The following is a 17,990-nucleotide window of genomic DNA, read 5'->3' on the forward strand; positions in this document are numbered from 1 at the left end:
TGGAGGGTGTATTCTGGCTTGTGCCCATTGCTTACTGGGATAGGCTCCAGCTCCCTCACCACCCTGAATTGGATGAAGCAGTTAGAAAATGGATGGATAAACATGAGAAAACATGGAGAGCCCAACAGAGATATAAGGACCTGGTAACACTATTTGAAATTACACTGGAGACAGCAGCATTACTCCTTGTGCATAACTCCACATAACGTGTGCGCAAACTGATGTAAAGAACTGATAATAACACATCAGCTACCCAAAAAGGTTGCCATTTATTAAAAGACTGTACACTGTATTAGTAATTTAAATAGATTTTCCTACACTAAGCCCATGAAATGCACTTTGTACAGTATATAGCACTTGAGAAGCAACACAGGCGTTATGGGTAAAATAAATACACAAGGATACTGGCAGATGATGTCCATATGAGGTATCAGGAGCAGCACTGAATGCTGAGTGCACTTACCAGGATGGCTCCCTGGTGGATCAACACTCACATTTACTAAATTCCCAGTAAAAACACCAGAGAAGGAACAGGACACCCAGTGCTTCTATTTTTTTATCTTAAAAATTTAACAAAATGAAAGCACTCTTTATGATGGATACTAGAAATATTTCTCTAGTGTTATTATTCAACTTTCTTAATGCTTGTTTATTAATGTTTGTTTCCATATTATTTTATAATGAAAAGAAATGCTAAACTAAAAATGAAACTTTAACAATTAAAAAGATTCAGGTATTACACAGGTTATGGTCATAAAGTTAGGTGCAGAAAATGACAATCTTGCTACAGAATATTAAAATGAAGGAAAGACAGTGATTTGAAGACATGAAATAAATCACTGTGAACACATATGAATATTGACTATTTTCAAAAAAACCCACTAAAAACATTATTTAAAAGAAGGTTCAGTTAACTATTTGAGTGTGCAGACTGTAAAGGAGACATACTGTAGATCCTATGCTGAGAAGTAGAAAGAAAAAACAGAACATTTTGGCTGTTGAGCCTCTTCGCCATTATTGTAGGCAAACATTCTCCATGACTTGGAGGTCCTTTCATACTCTTTTACTATTCATAGTTAGCAGTTAAATATAATATTTTTATAGGGAAGGATATACTGTTGACTTTCTCTCCAGTACACAATTTTATGTTAGTGTCCCTCAAAATAAAGAAGTGTTAGCTAGTGCCCTTCAAAAATACAAGAGCTCAATTCACTGTAGCAAGCAATAAACACTGGTTGAAGGCAGAAGAGTCATCAGTCTTCACAGCGTTAGCTTCGACCCGAAGAAATCACATAGCGCCAGCCCTACTTACAGTAACTGACACTGACAGGGCCAAAGTGGATTAGACTCTCTGTGTGTACATGCTATCACTTAGAGATATCACCAAAAAGAACAAACCTGGCTTTCAACTCTGTGGATGAACATTTCTATGGGTCATTACCAGCTCAAACTGTCATGACAGTGTCCATCCTCACAGAGCATCTAACATTTACTCACGGATTAAATTTTATTTGAAGTTTCATCTACTGTAAGTGCATTTAAGTCAGTTGGTGCACAGGATTGCTTTTAACCATTTGAGAAACACTGCTAATGTCAAATCCTGCCTGAACAGGACAGATGCAGAGATACTATTTCAGTTTTTACACATTTCTCCTTGATTTTTGTAATCCTTTATTGGAACCAAACCCATGAAGACCACCTTGGGGTCTAGAACAAGGAGTATCTTTCATGTGGCAGGATGCATCCCAACACTGGTAAGGGACAACTCAAGATCCAGTGGTGTCCCAAAAAAGAAAAGCTCTTTTTTTCAACTGCTAATAAACCTCTTTGTTTTTCCCATGAATAGCTGAGTTTGCCACCCTGGCAGGTAATTTCAACTTAATTTTAAAAGTAATATATATAATATCGTCTAAAAATTTCAAAAATATATTTGGTTACATTTTATAAACGGAATACATACTAATTTTTAAGATATAATTTGGGTAAATTAACTGAATATATCTTACATTCTCTTGAATGATGTACCAATATACAGTATATTGCATTTGTCCTGTATAAAGGCTATATGTTATAGAATTTTATATATGAATCCATCATAGTGTATTAATGCATTAATGCTTCTCCTTAACATCATTCCTTGCTATCTGCTGCTCTTTATTGATCTGGCACAGATACAAATATACCATAAAGCACTTCACACAAACAGGCAAACTGAAGGAAATTAAATCCCAACACAGAAAGACAGCTAGTGCATTTTGCTTTATGTGGTGGCCTTCAGTACCCAGAAGAGACAATGACATTCTGAAACACCAGTGCATTTAGTTTTCCATGCACTGGGACAGGCGATGATATGAGCTCCACTTTCGTGAACTCTGTTTGCATGTTATACTGTACATAACATCGGAGGTGTCTGGTGATGTCAGGCTAGCGGTGATGCTGCTTGGGACTGCTGCAGCTGCACTTGACATACAGTAAAGGTGCCTGACATTCTCAAAACGCAGTACTGCTGGTTAGTGAATGAGGCCCAAAGTCACTGAACGTCTCTGCAGTTGAATCCCTATTTATATCTCTACCAAAGAGCTGAACGGAGAAGAATGTGCTGCATTTCATTTCGCCTGCTGTTAAAGTACGCTGAGATTGTAACACAATGTTGAATATCCTGGCTTCTTTACAGGTGGTGACTTTTATGTTCAAGAAAAACAAACAATGTTCCATCTTCATAGGCTTGCACCACGGCAGTGAGTGTGAAGAATCTACACAGCTCACTGTGGAGCTAGCCTTTTCCTCTACCCTTTGATGAATCTAGCCTAATTATGATCAAAACATGCTACTGAACAGTCAGGATGCGGTAAGGGAGTTTTTATTATAATGATTCCAGGGGCCTTCACAATAGAACCCAACAAACATGCTCGACTTTCATAGTTAGGAATGTAAAATGATACAAGCATTTTGTGAGGGTAGAGAATTAATAAGCTTGTTGAATTGTTTCATTGTTTATCGGTGTCTTCATTTTCTACAATGTGCTTGGATGTAAAAACGATAGTACATAGTACTACAGGCTGCCTGGGAGCTGAAGGATGTTGACACAATTAAATCTCTTAAAATGTAGCTCAATTTCCTTATTAATATGCAGATTTTTCTTAAATTTTTCTTAATTTGTCTTTTGTCCCCGAGTTTGTTAACAACAGTAATTAAAAAGTCAGTCTTACTTAAAGTGTCAAGACCGAGACTGATTCATTCAAAGGCCTGAGAGGTAACCACAGGCAAAAACTGACATTATTAATCCTTTTGATATACAGTAAAATGGAACCCAGTACATAAAAGACAGCAATCTGTATTCAGTAATGCAACGGCACAAAACTATTGAAGATAAACGGTAGTCTCTCCAGCATAAGATCTGTGACCCTGTCAGAATAAATTACATTTCATAATACACAAAAGGCCAGGGTCCTGAGCCAGTAGTCGGAATGTTGTCATTTGACTCTCACAACTCCAACTCTTCTCACATCTGTTTCTTTATAAAGGCAATTAGAGTTAGAAGATGAGAGACACAGGGTAGCAATAAAAATATGAGACAATCACTCTTTGACATTAAATACAGTCTGAAAATTAAACTGTTCGCAATTTTGTGAATACTAAGTGCAGAAACCTATTACTCTATACTGTATACCTTTGTGTGTTTTGAGAATAAAGCATACACCTTACATATTGATTAGATTTTTAAAGCTATTTGGTAGTAATTAACATCTTATTAATTAATACAATTATCCGATCATGCTTAACTGATATTGATGTACTCCAGATGCACCTAATCAGTGAGTTGGATGGGAAAATAAATTTCCTGAGATTTCCCTGAGACAATTTCTTTGTGATTTTGTTGCAGTTGCCAGTGCTCAGTTAATAGTATGGACCAAATGCATTTTCTAAGCAGAAACCTTCAGACGGTAAGGTAAAGCAGATATTCATTAAAAAAGAGGACTGGCTCCAAATGAGCTTTTCATGATGGCTGAAAAAAAGTAGCCTCTGTGTTGTCTGTGGTATTATAGGGAAGTGAGACTGAAGTTAATTACAGACGGTGTTCATAGATTTTACTATATTTAGCATCCCTATTATGACCATGACATTCCTATTTTTAACAAGATAAATAAAACTATTTACATTCCCAGTCTACTTTCACATTAACTAAGAATCTACAGGTTGACTACCTTAGTGTCACACTAAATTTATTTGGTAAATCTGCATCTGTTCTTAATTGTTCTGATGTCTTTAGCATGCTCATACAATGCATTTATCCTTGCCACCGTCCTGCGTGGTTTGTATAATAATTTACCATACATCTCCTTCTGCCTTGGTTTTTACTATGATTTCATTGCTCTTTGCTAAACCTTAAAATGGCTTACCATAGAAAACATTTATAAGAATGCAAAATAAAACACACACAACTGAGCCATCTGAGAATAATCACTGTGAAACTTCTAGCAACAGGTGAAATGGAATCTACAGTTTACAGTGTACCCCCTCACAGATATCACTCCTTATAACATGCAAGAATGAAACCATTCTCTTTGTTAAAACCTTTTCAATGTTATTTAAAACAGGGCAAGGATTATCTTCTTCAGGAAGGCTACAGTCAGTGCAATTTGGGAATTTGTCTTCATTTTGCCATGTTTGACAATGTTACCACAACTGGTGTAAGTTTTTTTTTATATCTATATACATTTACTTTTCACTGGAGAAACTGGTTGACATTTTACAGCGGTCTCTGTATAATGCTGTTGCCAAAGTAAATGTGTAATGCTAAGCCAATTTAAAGTTCGGGCCAGATGGACACGGGCAATGTACAGCAAAACACAAGAGACAGGTTTTCTAATGAAGCAAAAGAAGACGGATACTGTACACACAATTTGATGGTCTGTGAAAAATACATTCCAGAAACACAACAAAAGGTTGGTATCTATAATACATTTGTGTTTAAGCTATATTTTGAAGGTAATAGACATGATAAGGCATAGTTCATCCCATACACGTATCTATAATAATGACAAAGCTTTAATTAAATGGGAGATCAATATCTCAGCAGTTGTTAAAAATCGTGAGCTGTCTTGACTGCATTGGTGATTTTGTTTTTGCACTGTGTTGCTTAACAAATTTAAATTTAAAATAAAAACAAAATGCATATTAGCAGCTCCAAGTTTAAAAATCAAACTGAATTATTTTTGATTGGCCTTGGACATTTGAGCTACAAAATGTAACCATTTAATTTTTCAGACATAATTTTTAATTCACACACGTCTTTCCAATAGGAACATTGTCCTTCAAGACTGAAAGCAATGAAAATATTAAAATAATTTAAATGTTTACAATGACAACATGGAATGTGCACCCCCTTCCTTTGTGCTGAGCTATGTGCACATTCAATTTAATTAGATTGGAGCTCCACAATGCTGCTTCAGCTGCTTCTCCTAGGCTTTAATTGCCTCGCATAAAATTGACATAACATGAATTATTTTAGCTTTCACTACAGATAATAAGATATTCAATTTTAATGTTAGCCTTCTGTTAATTGAAGATTAGATTGGAAAACTGATGACTGAATCTTAAATCACCTTTGAGAAATTGTGTCCATTTTAGACTGTAAAAGATTAAAAAAAAATAATGATAACTCAGCTAATGATTCATGGTGCAAACACAGCACATCACAGTTGCACAGTGTTTCCAAAGGAAAGGTCACCAACAAAGAGGAAAGACATTCGGCTTATCTCACTTATTTGCTTGCTAGTAGCTTAATGGTCCATGAATCCTATCAAGCCATTTCTTGAAACTGCTGCAAACTGTCAGCTGGAAAAGCACAACAGGTATAGTTTGATCCAGACTCTCACATCTCTCTGTGTAAAGTACTATTCACCTGTTTTTTTATCCTGAATGCTTCTTAACATCAGTTTAACTTTTGTTCTTGTATAAGATCCCTTTCTTCCTCTTTCAAGGGGCCACAGAAAGGGACTGAAAAACCACCATTCTACAGAAACAGAAGGACAGGAGATGAGAAAGCAGATGACCCTCATTATCCTGAAGAACCTCATTCCCTGTTCTTTTGTCTTTCAGCAATCCTATGCTAAAATCGAACAGACAGACTACATTACTCCATGTTCATTCTTGCACCCTGGCTCTCCTTTTGACACACAGGAACACTTGCTATTGCATTAACTGTGATGTATGTGCAACAACAAGCCATTTCTAAATGAAAACTGCAGATAGATGAGATGCTGTGAAAGCATTTTTATTTCATTTCTCAAAAATCAGTTATATCTGGGCATATCAGTATATAATTTTGCAATTATTGCTTCTTCTTTAAAGCTCTAAATAATGTAATCAACAGGAATCGAGCAACTGAAGCACTGCTTTGTGTTGAATATCATATTAAGATAGTTTAAGAAATGAAATCAGCTTATGATATGACTGCTTACTGGGACAGATTTAATTGTTGACAATATCCTTGTAGAGTACAGTACCTTCCAATCTGGAAGTATATATGTAAATGTCTCAGATCTGTTTCTCATTTGCTCTGTTTGTGATTTTTTATTAAGGCTGGATGCAACATTTACAGCTGTCTCCTGCTTGATGTGACAGAGGGGTTTTGAAGTCTTTGGGGCTGCCTGCCTGTTTCCAGCTCTGTGTTTCTTAGCTGGTCTTTTGAGTGTTTGTCCCAGGATGCAGTGTTGCCTCTCTCTTTTGTTACCACCTGTACTTCATCTTTTCTATGATACAGATCTGCTAAGAATGCAAAGCTTCTCAATAAAGCAGAGAATCAAAATTAAAGGCCAATGTTTGGCTACCATATATATCTTCAGTCACTATACACTCTTTATGAGCTTTTCATCCACAGCAGTGTATACTGTATGTTGTATAGCCCACCAAGGTGAGCTTCTCACTCACCATGATTCTCTAAGCATTAAATGGTTCCTGAACATGGATGGACAGATACCTTATATACCAGAAGATATATTTCAAAAATTGCCTTTTTAAATAAAATGCATCTTTCTCGCAGTAGCCATGCTGTTGAATACCCTGTCCTTCGAAATCTTACAACACTGAAGGTTGTGATTAACAGTCAGTTAGCAAGTGTCACGATCGCAACCCCTCCTCTCAAGGGCACTCCAGCCCTTCCTTGTTTTGCCTCATTCCCCGCACCTGTTCCTTATTCCAGCCCCTGTTCAGTTCCCCTTTAAAAGCCAGATGCTGACACTAATCAGGGCTCTGCATTGGTTTCCGCATCATGCGAGCCTGGGTCCTGGATGCATCTGGCTCTGTTAGGTTTTTACCTTTCTGTTTCTGTTCCCCCTGCCGGTCCCGACCCAGTTCCCATTTTTAATCTCCAGGATGGATTGCATAGCCATGGACTTTTGCTTGTTTTTGGATATCTCTTTGGACTCGTCCCTGGATTTGTTTGCCTCGCTACACCTTCCCGGACCACCAGCACTCCTTGGACACGACCCCCTGTTTTTTATTCACGAATCCTGCATGCTTTTTCTCCAGTGTTTCCTCACTACCCCAGATTGTGTCATCTGCATAGGGCCCGGAAATAACTGTTCCGTGACAGCAAGTTGTCAATTCTTATTTTTTGAGAGTCTTTTATTGTTTTTACACTGTCCATCCTTTTCGAAGACTCTGTGCTTTTATACCCCTTTTTATCTGGGCTGTTGTGAAATGGTGTTTCCCATCTACTTCTTTCGATATTGCACTTTACGTCAATGCAATCCTCTGTGGAAAGGGCTGGGTGAGAATGGGGAGATGCCACGGTGGGGGAGGATTAGATTGTAATTAGTTAAGTTTTGTCTTTGTTCTAATTACAAAATGAGAAAAAAAAAACAACTAACAGAAAACAATTTCAGCCGGAAATTCTCAGTGTTGTTGTGCTGCTGTCTGTATTTGATTTCCTCCCCATCAAAGAAACCTGCAAACCTGGTTACTTGCAGAGCTCATGTACTGTATAAATATAAGTGGTGTTGTCATAGCAACAGTTTATTATAGACTCTCTATGGGTACTTGCTGCCCCACCAACAGACATCTGGTATTGGGTTTATAAGTGGGACATTTTAAGTTACCTGATAATAAATGTTAAATACAGCACATTAAAGCAAAGTCTAACTGGCAACAATTAACACTGTTACTTGGATATTCTGCAGGTTTCTATTGCATAAAAACTCTTCGGATGTAAGAATTGAAATTGACACACATAGTCTTTTCAAAATAATTCATATATACTATAATTTAGAAGCTAATTTCCATCAGTACAAAATTAGCAATCAAGCTGCGACAAATTTTCAAAGGTTTTTGTTCAGGAAAATGACAAAATGTTGTGCAGTGTCTTTTTACCCAACAGTTATGACAGGTAAACCCATCATGCTGATGAACATTTCACATTAACAGGATTGATCAACAGGGAGTCTACAGTGAAAGACACGGGCTAGTAGGGTGTGTAATTACCACTGGAAACAATGCACATTTTACAACTGTAGATGTACCAGGTTGCAGATACTGTCTTTTGGGATTCTGTATCATTCCTGTAGCACAGCCTGGACAAGCTTGCTCATGTTCACTGGAGTCTATGAGCCACACGTCACTCACACTTTAACTCATAAGTATTCCATTTTTCTCAAATCTGATGAGAAGGTTTGACTGTCATTTATCATCTTCCAAGCTAACCACTGATACATGATACAGCAGCATTAAGGATGTTTACTGTTCTGTGACGTCAGGATGAGACCACATGAATGACAGCAAGTGACATCACAGAATATGATTAATGTACTGTAGCACTATAAAGTCACTTACAATCACTAAAAGCTGAGAGTTCTGTAGTAACTAGACATTCCTGCCTCAAATCAATTCACTTTGTCTTTTGTACACAACAATTATTGCAATGTTCTACACTCATTGTTGTTGCAATGAAATTGCAAAAGTTACACACTAATGCTGTGTAACTGGCATCATGAAAACAATCATGAAGATGGGAGTGTGATGTTCTGCTGATGAGGTGGTGTCATAACTCTGAATCTCCGAGGTCATGGTCTATAACTGAGAGACAGTGTTTGGTTATATAACGTCTTGCCAGGTCAGAACTTGCTGGCACATGAACACCCCAGACAATGAGGGATTTATATTTTCATCAGTCTTGAAATTCTACAGGTCAAATCACCTCCACACATGCGCCCTTTCAACTCTTTCATGACAGAGGTGATTTTGTGCTCATGCCACAGTCAAAGGCACTTAAATGTACAATTGTATGGTCAGTCAAGAATAATCAATTGATCAAAATGAGGCCAAAAACATACAATATAATCAGTATCCAAAAGGCATAAACTTTAGTTTTTATTTTAAAAAAACATACATGAAAAAATATAGTACAATGTTTATTTTGATGCTCAGTATACATTCTACTTTATCAGATGCAAATTAAACATTAGTCTATAGTACTATCCTAATGCAGATTTTATGAAAACTGATCTTATTTGCTGAAATCCTTCAGAAGCATGAATACACTATATACTTTTATTTTCAACGCTATAGTGATGAATTAATGTCTTAGTCTTGACTCATGGGCTCCAGGCCTGAAATGAACTTTCCTGGTACTGTAGATACATCTCAGACACTTTTAAAAAATCTTCATAATGGGCTCTATATTCAAAATACAGACAACATCAGAAATCAACTCGTGTTGTTGTTTTTCACCCACTATTACCATTATCAATACACGTAATGACTGTGTACTCATTCCACACACATAGAACATGATAACTAACCTAAAATACAATAAAAGACTACAGGTATGAGCAAGAAAGCACCAACTGTAGAAAACATAATCTAATATTGTTCTAGCTATCGCCATTTACAACTTATAATCAGTTTCTTGTTAGGTGATTCATACAGCCTTCAATACTGAGCCCTGAGTGATCTTGAGTCATGGGCAATCCAGTTTTATCTTGTAATCTGCACTGTTAAAGGGTGTGTCAGGATTTTTAAAGCTGATTAATGTGAAGATCAGTTTCTTTACATCAAATAATTGTGTGTTACATAATTATTAGTGGGAACATGTGCGAACCATCACCCCAAACATCTTTTCCACCAGATGGCATGTGTATGACAGTCACACCTGGCCAAACAGGATCATTAAAAGATTTGTTTAACCATCAGCAAAAGAAGTGATTTACTGACATTCCATTGTTACTTACGTCTTTATAGCTTTTAACAATGTAACCTCAGAAAAAAAAACAGCATAATGAAAACAATATTCAGAGGTAGTGTCATTAGAGAAAAAGTGTATCACTGTACTGTTCTCTAAATGGTATTAATTAAAACTAAGCACTTCCAAAATGTTTAAGTATATATACACAGAATATCAGATATTTATGGAATAATACGTAAAGTCCCATCTTTGTAGCCATAGAGCTATATGTCTTGCTGTCAATGTGATTGTTCTCCATGTTCTGATTTATATACAGTTATCTCTAATGTAGGTTAGGTCCCCTTTCCAGGCCATAAAGGCCCATGGGGGGAATGGGCTACCATTTTTCTCATCCGACACTGGAAGTGGAGGTGATGTGGTCAGCATCACGCTCCGGCTGGCCTATTACCCCCAGAAGGATTAACCCCCGGTACTCATTTGGAAAGCAGGCTGAGTGGACTGGGAGCCATCTGGAATGAATTAGAGCAAGCTACAGTACATCACTTGCCCCTACCTGGGGTTTAATCCGGAACTTTCTGGTCAGGAGCTAGACGCCCTTGTTGTCTGAGCTACCACAGCTCCTATCTCGAATGTAAATGATATTATTTCATTTTATGCTTTTTTCTTATATTCCCTTAATTTTCTGCATCCTATTTCTGACATGTTACTTCGCAACATCTAAGACATCTGCACTCATGAAAGGTAAGACTTCAAAGTGGGATGTGTTAGACTCACCTCCCCTTATTCTGCAGACTCCCCACTCTCCAGTCTCTCTTCTTCCTTCCTTTCTGTTCTTTTTTGCTTCACCTTTTATGATTATTTCCTCACTTAAAATAAATGGCTTCTTTGCAACGGTTCAGAAACCTGTTATATAATGGCAAGCTAAGATTGTACAGAAAAGTACAGAATGTAGCACACAAAGCAAAAAAAAATAATGGCAGCAATTTAAGGTAAATATATTACAGCTAAAGAAGGCATTATTCTGGTGTTAATAGAGAGTGAACATACACTACAAATAAATGTAATGTTATGGATATACTGTATACTTAAATTATTTGTACAATTCAGATCATTTGTTTAATGAGAATAGAGAATAGAACTTTGCTTTCAAAAAAGGACAGAACTGGGGTGATGAGATTAAGATTACTTCCTCACTTTATAATATATACAGTGTAGCTTCTCTGAGAGGGTTCAGTAGCCTGTTATACAATAGTTAGTTAAACTTTTACAGAAAAGCGTGACATTTTTAGATAATTCAAAAAAGGATAAACAGAGGTGATGAGCTCATGAATGTAATTATAACACATCCGCCCTGTGCTGACATCTACAAGCATTTTATGGAAACCTGTACAGCACAGACACATACTGAAGGGAGACTTGTCATTATTAGAGAGGCTGATAACTTGAACTATTGGGATTGATAGCAAACATTACATTTTGACACATACTGTCCTGCTGCATAAAAGCCTATGCATATGAAGATAAGAGAATGTGGTCTCCTAGCATGGAGTGTCTTAAATACATCTTTAAGCAGAGATTGTTCAAAATTGTTTATATGCAATTGAAATTGTTCAAACAACATAAGGAAAATTAAAAGTGTTTGATAATGTCCCAGATGCCTGAAAGACAAAGAAATACTCACAACATGGTCTATGTTGTCAATGATTCTCAAACTTTCTTTTTTGTTAAGCACAGACAAGCATTTGCACATTGTGTATTTCTTATACAAGTTCCACCTGTATTGACCTTTCAGGAAGGTTTTTTCCATTTTAGATTATAGTAAGTCCCATGCAACTCCATGTTAACTTGTAGTCAGATAGTTCACAGTTCTACTCATTATGAAGACACCATGATCAATGGGAAGTCAACATGCTTGCAGTCAGCTGCTAGAATCCATGGCACCCCCTGCTGAGAATACAGGGTGCAGTGCGGATGTGGAGTTTGCTAGTAAACAGGGGTCCTTTCATCCCTCTGGCTGATCTTAATTAAAGGCTTGTTAGCCTTTCCCCTTCAAAGAACTCAAAGCCATCTAGTCCATTTCTCTTGAAAGCCTACCTCACAACTTTCATTTGGATTTCTCTTTCAAAATTCAAGATCAGTGCTCTTACACCTTTGACATAGAGTGTTATACTGTAGTCCTCATTAGAGACCAGGTTGGCAGCATTGGACTGCTACTGTATGAATGGAACTAATCTAAATTCCAGAGCTGAGGATGAACCAGTTACAGATTAACAAAAAAAACCTTTTGTTATTTTGCAGATTGTAAATACAAAACCTCACACCTTTTACATTGACTTGTAGCACTGTTTCACAGCTCTGATTCTGGAGCATTCCTATATATTCTGGTTTTCATTCCACTGATCTCTTAATCGACATTGACATTTCTTAGAGAAACTACACCTTTCTTTCAGGAGCACCCACATTGTTACCAGTTACCCTTCTCAGTCTACCCTCAGCCTTCTAATAAAATGCTGCCCCCATGCGGTCTCTAAAAGGCAACCAAAAATTGGTATCCAGACAGTAAGAAAACTATTTTGATGCTTATACAATAAGAGGTCTTTTGCAGAATGGGTCTAATTTCTTGAATTCTATACATCATATCATTGAGAAAATGTACCTAAATAAGAGCAGTTAACTTGGTTACATGGATAGTGCTAACAGCTAATGCCATCAAATGCTTTAAATACATTAGGCACACTTTTCATATTCTATAGAACTAATGGGGAACTGTGTCTCTTTGGGCACATGTGCTCATCTTTCATCTTTGTATTAATGGTGGATTTTAGACCTGTGTTATCAATCGTCACCACTCACAGCCGTGAATTCATACACCCATCTGTACTGTATGTTGATGTCTAAGACCTCAATATTCAGGCCCGTTAACACAAGCACTGCCTTAAAGTTGCAGTCAGTCTGAATGAGAACATTTGGACTTCAAAGAGTTAAGGATGATTGCTTTTTTTTCTTTCTTTAGTCTTAAGTCTGCAGCATCTAAACCCACAAACTGCTCGCTCTCACCCCCGCGCTTCGCTGTGTAACAAAAGCTGGATAAGGAAAGCGTGTTCCAGAACCTGCTTGGTTTGTTACGATAGGAATGTAAATCGCATTTTTGCTTGGCAACAAAAAGCTGTCGAAACAAAGAGGCTTAGGGAGCCAGCTTGGTAAGAGAGATGTTGAAAGAATTGTCTCCCCCTGCAGAGACTGACGTTTCTTTTGCTTAGTGCATCTTATCCTCGTCCCCAAGACTTCTGTGGCTCTACACTCTTTGAACAGAGTGAACAATGGAGGGAATCATGAGGGGCCAGTGAGCCGAGTGCGAGAGCTGTTCAGGGCTGAAGTTGCTGTCAAGACGTAGTTGTGCTCACAAGGCAAACACATCTGTGAAAAAATGAACCAGAAAGCAGAATCTCACTCAAGCCAGTGTGTTGGAACCTAAATGAATAACCCTAACATGTTAACACACTGCCTGCTATAAACAGCGTGACACTTGGCCAACAACATCAAGACATACTGTACAAAACCTCTAGATAACTTTACTTGAGTTCAGGTCTACCTCTTAGCAAATGAGTCCACCTCAAGTAATAATAATGATAATAATAATAATAATAATAATAATAATAATAATAATAATAATAATAATTGCTTACACTTATATAGCGCTTTTTCTGGACACTCCACTCAAAGGGCTTTACAGGTAATGGGGACTCCCCTCCACCACCACCAATGTGCAGCATCAACCTGGATGATATAAGTACCCTATTTCTAGCAATTCGCATTTGCTTTTCAGATCGATCCTTATTATTGTCACCTTCACCTTCTAAGTAAGTGCATGTAGTTTTCATTGCTGTATTCAGGTGCTGTGTGTAGGTTAACCACTGTGCCACTTTGGTCTCATTGATTTTGATACAAGAAAAAATTTAAAATGCTTACAGAAATGTAAAAAAAGAAAAAAACATTTTTTTTTCTATAAGAAGCAAGTGACTTTACAAGTATTACTTTATGTAGTATTTTTTATATTTTTAAATTTGATCTCTGAAGATGGAGGTAAAGAAATGATGTATCAAGGTAAGAAGAAATAAAAAGTTAAATAGTGTAAATTTGCCATAAACAGCAAAATGTATGCCACTACTGATAAATTTTATTGAGCACACACACAAAAACAGACTCACACCAGGGGTGATTTTCCCAGAAGCCAATTAACCTACCAGTATGTTTTTGGACTGTGGGAGGAAACCAGAGCACCTGGCACAAACACATGGAAACACGAGGAGAACATACAAACTCCAGACAGACAGCATCCCAGGAATTGAACCCAAATTGAACCCAAGGCCCCAGAGCTGTAAGGCAGCAATGCTCACCACTCTGCCCCCATGCTACCCATGTCCTCTAAATCTTCTAATTAAATACATTTTTTGCTCGTAGAACCACAAAATCTTTTTTTTTTAATATACAAAGGGCACATGGGTTTCTGAGTGGCTCAATCATTAAAGACACTAGCTCAAGACTAATCAACATCATTAACCAGCTAACCAGAATCTCTCAAACTGGAGCACAGAAATGGCCAAGTGGGACTCAGTTTGAATAAGAAACAGGTGGCTTAGAGTGCATTTACATTCTGAGAAAATTGAGCAAAGTCTTCTTCCCATCCCGAGCAAGTATGAAGGTCATAGCAATAAAGTAGAGTTGATTAACTACTGGCAGCTCCAAATTAGGGAAATGAAATAAAAAAATGAACAAATAATTGATATATAAATGTTTTGCAACTTGCTGGATTCAAAGAAAAAAGTCTCCTCCTATTTAACTGTCACCTCAAAATGTCTGACTGTTCCTTGATGGCATTCAAACAGAAAATACCACTATTCAAATGAAGGAGATTAAATTGGTCAGATAAAACATCCTTTTATTTCAAGTGCTGTTCGGACTACCTAAGTGGTTTATTATCAGTCTCTTTTCCTCCCTCTGCACATAAGATGAAATCTTTTGAAGATCAGCATATGAAAAGCACACAACTGACAGCATTTTGTTAATTTGTTTTTACTGAAGTGGAAAATTTTACCCTCCTCTTATTTTCCAAGGGAATCATTTCAAAATGATATTTGAAGGACAGACTTCACAAAAGAACAGCAATTTCTCTTTCTAATTTGAAAAAAATATTTTTTAAGACACAAATGACATTTTATCAAATATTAAATACAATTCCCACAGAAAGCAAGCTTGACAAAAGCACAAAGATGTTGTGGATAATATCAGCAAAAAATAATTGTGCATGCTAAACTGGTCCATAATGCATAAAACTAGCATTTCTTCCTTCACATAACTAGATTAATTTAGCCTTTGTAGCTGTCTTAAAGCTAGTCCGTATGTTTAAAACACTACTAATTAGTCAACTACCACAAAATGCAAAATACAAACTTTAAAATTCCAGCTCCACTTTTACTCTATTAACAGGAAAGAAATATCTTCAGATGTACTGCTTTGCTAAATTATTGAAACAAACCACTTTGCTGTGAGAATAATGTATTACAAACATGAATATTCTTTTTAGATCCAGTGCTTTACTGTATGGTGCTAACACACATGATGAACTGGGCTGCTGTTCTGGAAAGGCCAAAAATGGAGGGTGGGGAGAATTAAGATGGGCTGAGAGGGACAAGGGAGAAAGGTGAAGATCTTCATTTAGGGTTTGGCTTAGGAAGGTATTGGAGCAGACACTGGAAGTCAGAACATACCTGTAATAAGGGACTAAAAATTCAATGTACAGTATGAAGAATGCTCATCTGGTCTACTGTCTTCTTATTAATCTACTATGCCTGCTGTGCTCTAATAATAATACCTGTAACCACAATGCTGTAGCAATAGGAAGATTTTCCCCTTCTATTTTGCACAGACTTGCTTTATCAGTTTGCCACAGTGTTGCAGGTTATTGATTCAAGGGGAGGCTCCTTATCTGTTTCTTCATTAAACACCACAACTCATCTCAATTGGACTGAGATGGTATGAGACTGAACGTTTTTGAAACCACTGCAAAGAGAAAAAAAATTAACTTTTCATCACATCTTTAAAACATGTGAACTGATTTGCCTTTTTTGAATCACATATATGAATCATGCTGTGAATAAAACACATATTTACATACTTTTTCAAATACATATTAGACCAAACTATATGGTGCTCGTGACAAATGCAATAATAGAGTGTAACACCTGAGAAGTGTCCAGTAATGATGATTTTTTTATGCTTTATCCAAAGCAGCTGACATTTGTACCCATTTATACAGCTGGACATTTAATATAGTAATCTGTGTTTATTCTGATGAGTGAAGCATCTCTTGGAAATGTCAATAGCAGTACCTTATACAGAGATGAATGCAGAACCTTCAACTGAGAAGGCCAGAGCTCTAACCACTACGCCTCCCTAACATAGCTAAAGAACTACAAAACCACAATTGTAACTGTAAAATGATTTTAAACACCCAAGAAAAAGAAATAAGAATCAAATGAACACCAATGTTGTAGCATCATGTAAAAAGGTGATTCAATTCCATTCGGCACCTCATGTCCGGTAGGACCTTGAACTCAAGACCTTTTACAAAAAAATTAAATATAAATTCAAATGAATTAGATGGAATTATTGATTTTTTAGCGGGGAAACTGACATAGAATATCATGAAAATTGATATGCCATTAAATTCCTGAAATAACAACTTATTGATGCTTCCCAGGAAGCATAGTGTACTGTTAGTGAACTACATTCATCCTTAGTTGCAGCTGAAACAACTACAGTGGTGTTGTGCCATCTTATTCTTGCAAGAAAAAACAGATATATAAAGAATATATATTTGATCAAAATATTAGTTCAAAACTGTTTTCCTGTGAGCTACATGTACAGTAACATGGTCCTACTGTTACAAAACACAGTTTAAAGAGGTAAAGTGCTGCCAATCAAATAAACATTTAAAACAAAAGTGGAACATTTTTTAAAGTCCATATTTACCCAAGCACCGATTTTTCCCCCTTAATGTTAGCACATCCACATTGAGAGACTAATTCAATTAGCATTCCTGCTTCACAGCCTAGAGCTTTGGCTCAGTTCCTGGGGTGCTATCTGTGTGGAGTTTGTACGATCTCCCAGTGTTTGCTTGGGTTTCCTCCAGGTTATGTCCAAAAGTATAATGGGAGGTCAACTGGCTTCTGGAAAAATTGGCTAGAAAATTGATAAACATAAGAAACAATTAAAAAAAAATGTAAGTAAGAATATAATAAAAAAATAGGAAATATTTAATATGGTATCTACTGTACAGTATATATAGAAATACAGCTAAAGATCTATACAGTATATATGTATGGACAAGTGGCTAGTTCAGTTACTGTATTTACTATTTTAAAGTTTTTCAACTTCTATAAACAGTGCTGAGACGGGACAACATAACCAATTCCTTTCGTATGCTGACTGAATTTTGAGCATCAATTGAAAGGTGGTCCCTCCTGCAGCACACAGTGCCCTCGGTTATCATACTGGATAAGAAATTGTGTTCCAGAGAGAAAATCTCCAACTAGTGGTTCACAAACACCAATTGCAATGGCAACCTGTTTTCCTTAGAGGTTTCCTATCCCAGTACTGAGCAGGCTTAATTAACTTCAAGTCAGTGTTTTTTAAACAAACATATTAAAACATGACACAAGATCACATTTTGGTGTATGTCAGCAACCCCTACAATAGTAAGCGTTTAATGCATTGTCTAATTTAGCTATGACCAACTTATTAATTA

At 36.8% G+C, this 17,990-nt stretch overlaps 1 protein-coding gene and 1 long non-coding RNA gene across 4 annotated transcripts in view; one reads left to right on the forward strand and one right to left on the reverse strand.

Moving 5' to 3' along the window:
• LOC102697681 (caM kinase-like vesicle-associated protein) overlaps window positions 1-17,990 on the reverse strand; it is a 73,960-nt gene that overhangs the window by 32,332 nt on the left and 23,638 nt on the right. The window lies entirely within an intron of this gene.
• Window positions 3,873-6,878, forward strand: LOC107077382 (uncharacterized). Of its 2 annotated transcripts, XR_011189321.1 has the most exons (4): window positions 3,873-3,944; window positions 4,599-4,691; window positions 6,103-6,211; window positions 6,585-6,878. It is a non-coding gene; the product is annotated as an uncharacterized lncRNA (long non-coding RNA). The 2 variants fall into 2 exon arrangements; XR_001478428.2 differs by lacking the exon at window positions 6,585-6,878 and having other exon boundaries at window positions 5,985-6,124.

Source organism: Lepisosteus oculatus, chromosome 4, assembly GCF_040954835.1.
Source record: "Lepisosteus oculatus isolate fLepOcu1 chromosome 4, fLepOcu1.hap2, whole genome shotgun sequence".
Taxonomy (NCBI): domain Eukaryota; kingdom Metazoa; phylum Chordata; class Actinopteri; order Semionotiformes; family Lepisosteidae; genus Lepisosteus; species Lepisosteus oculatus.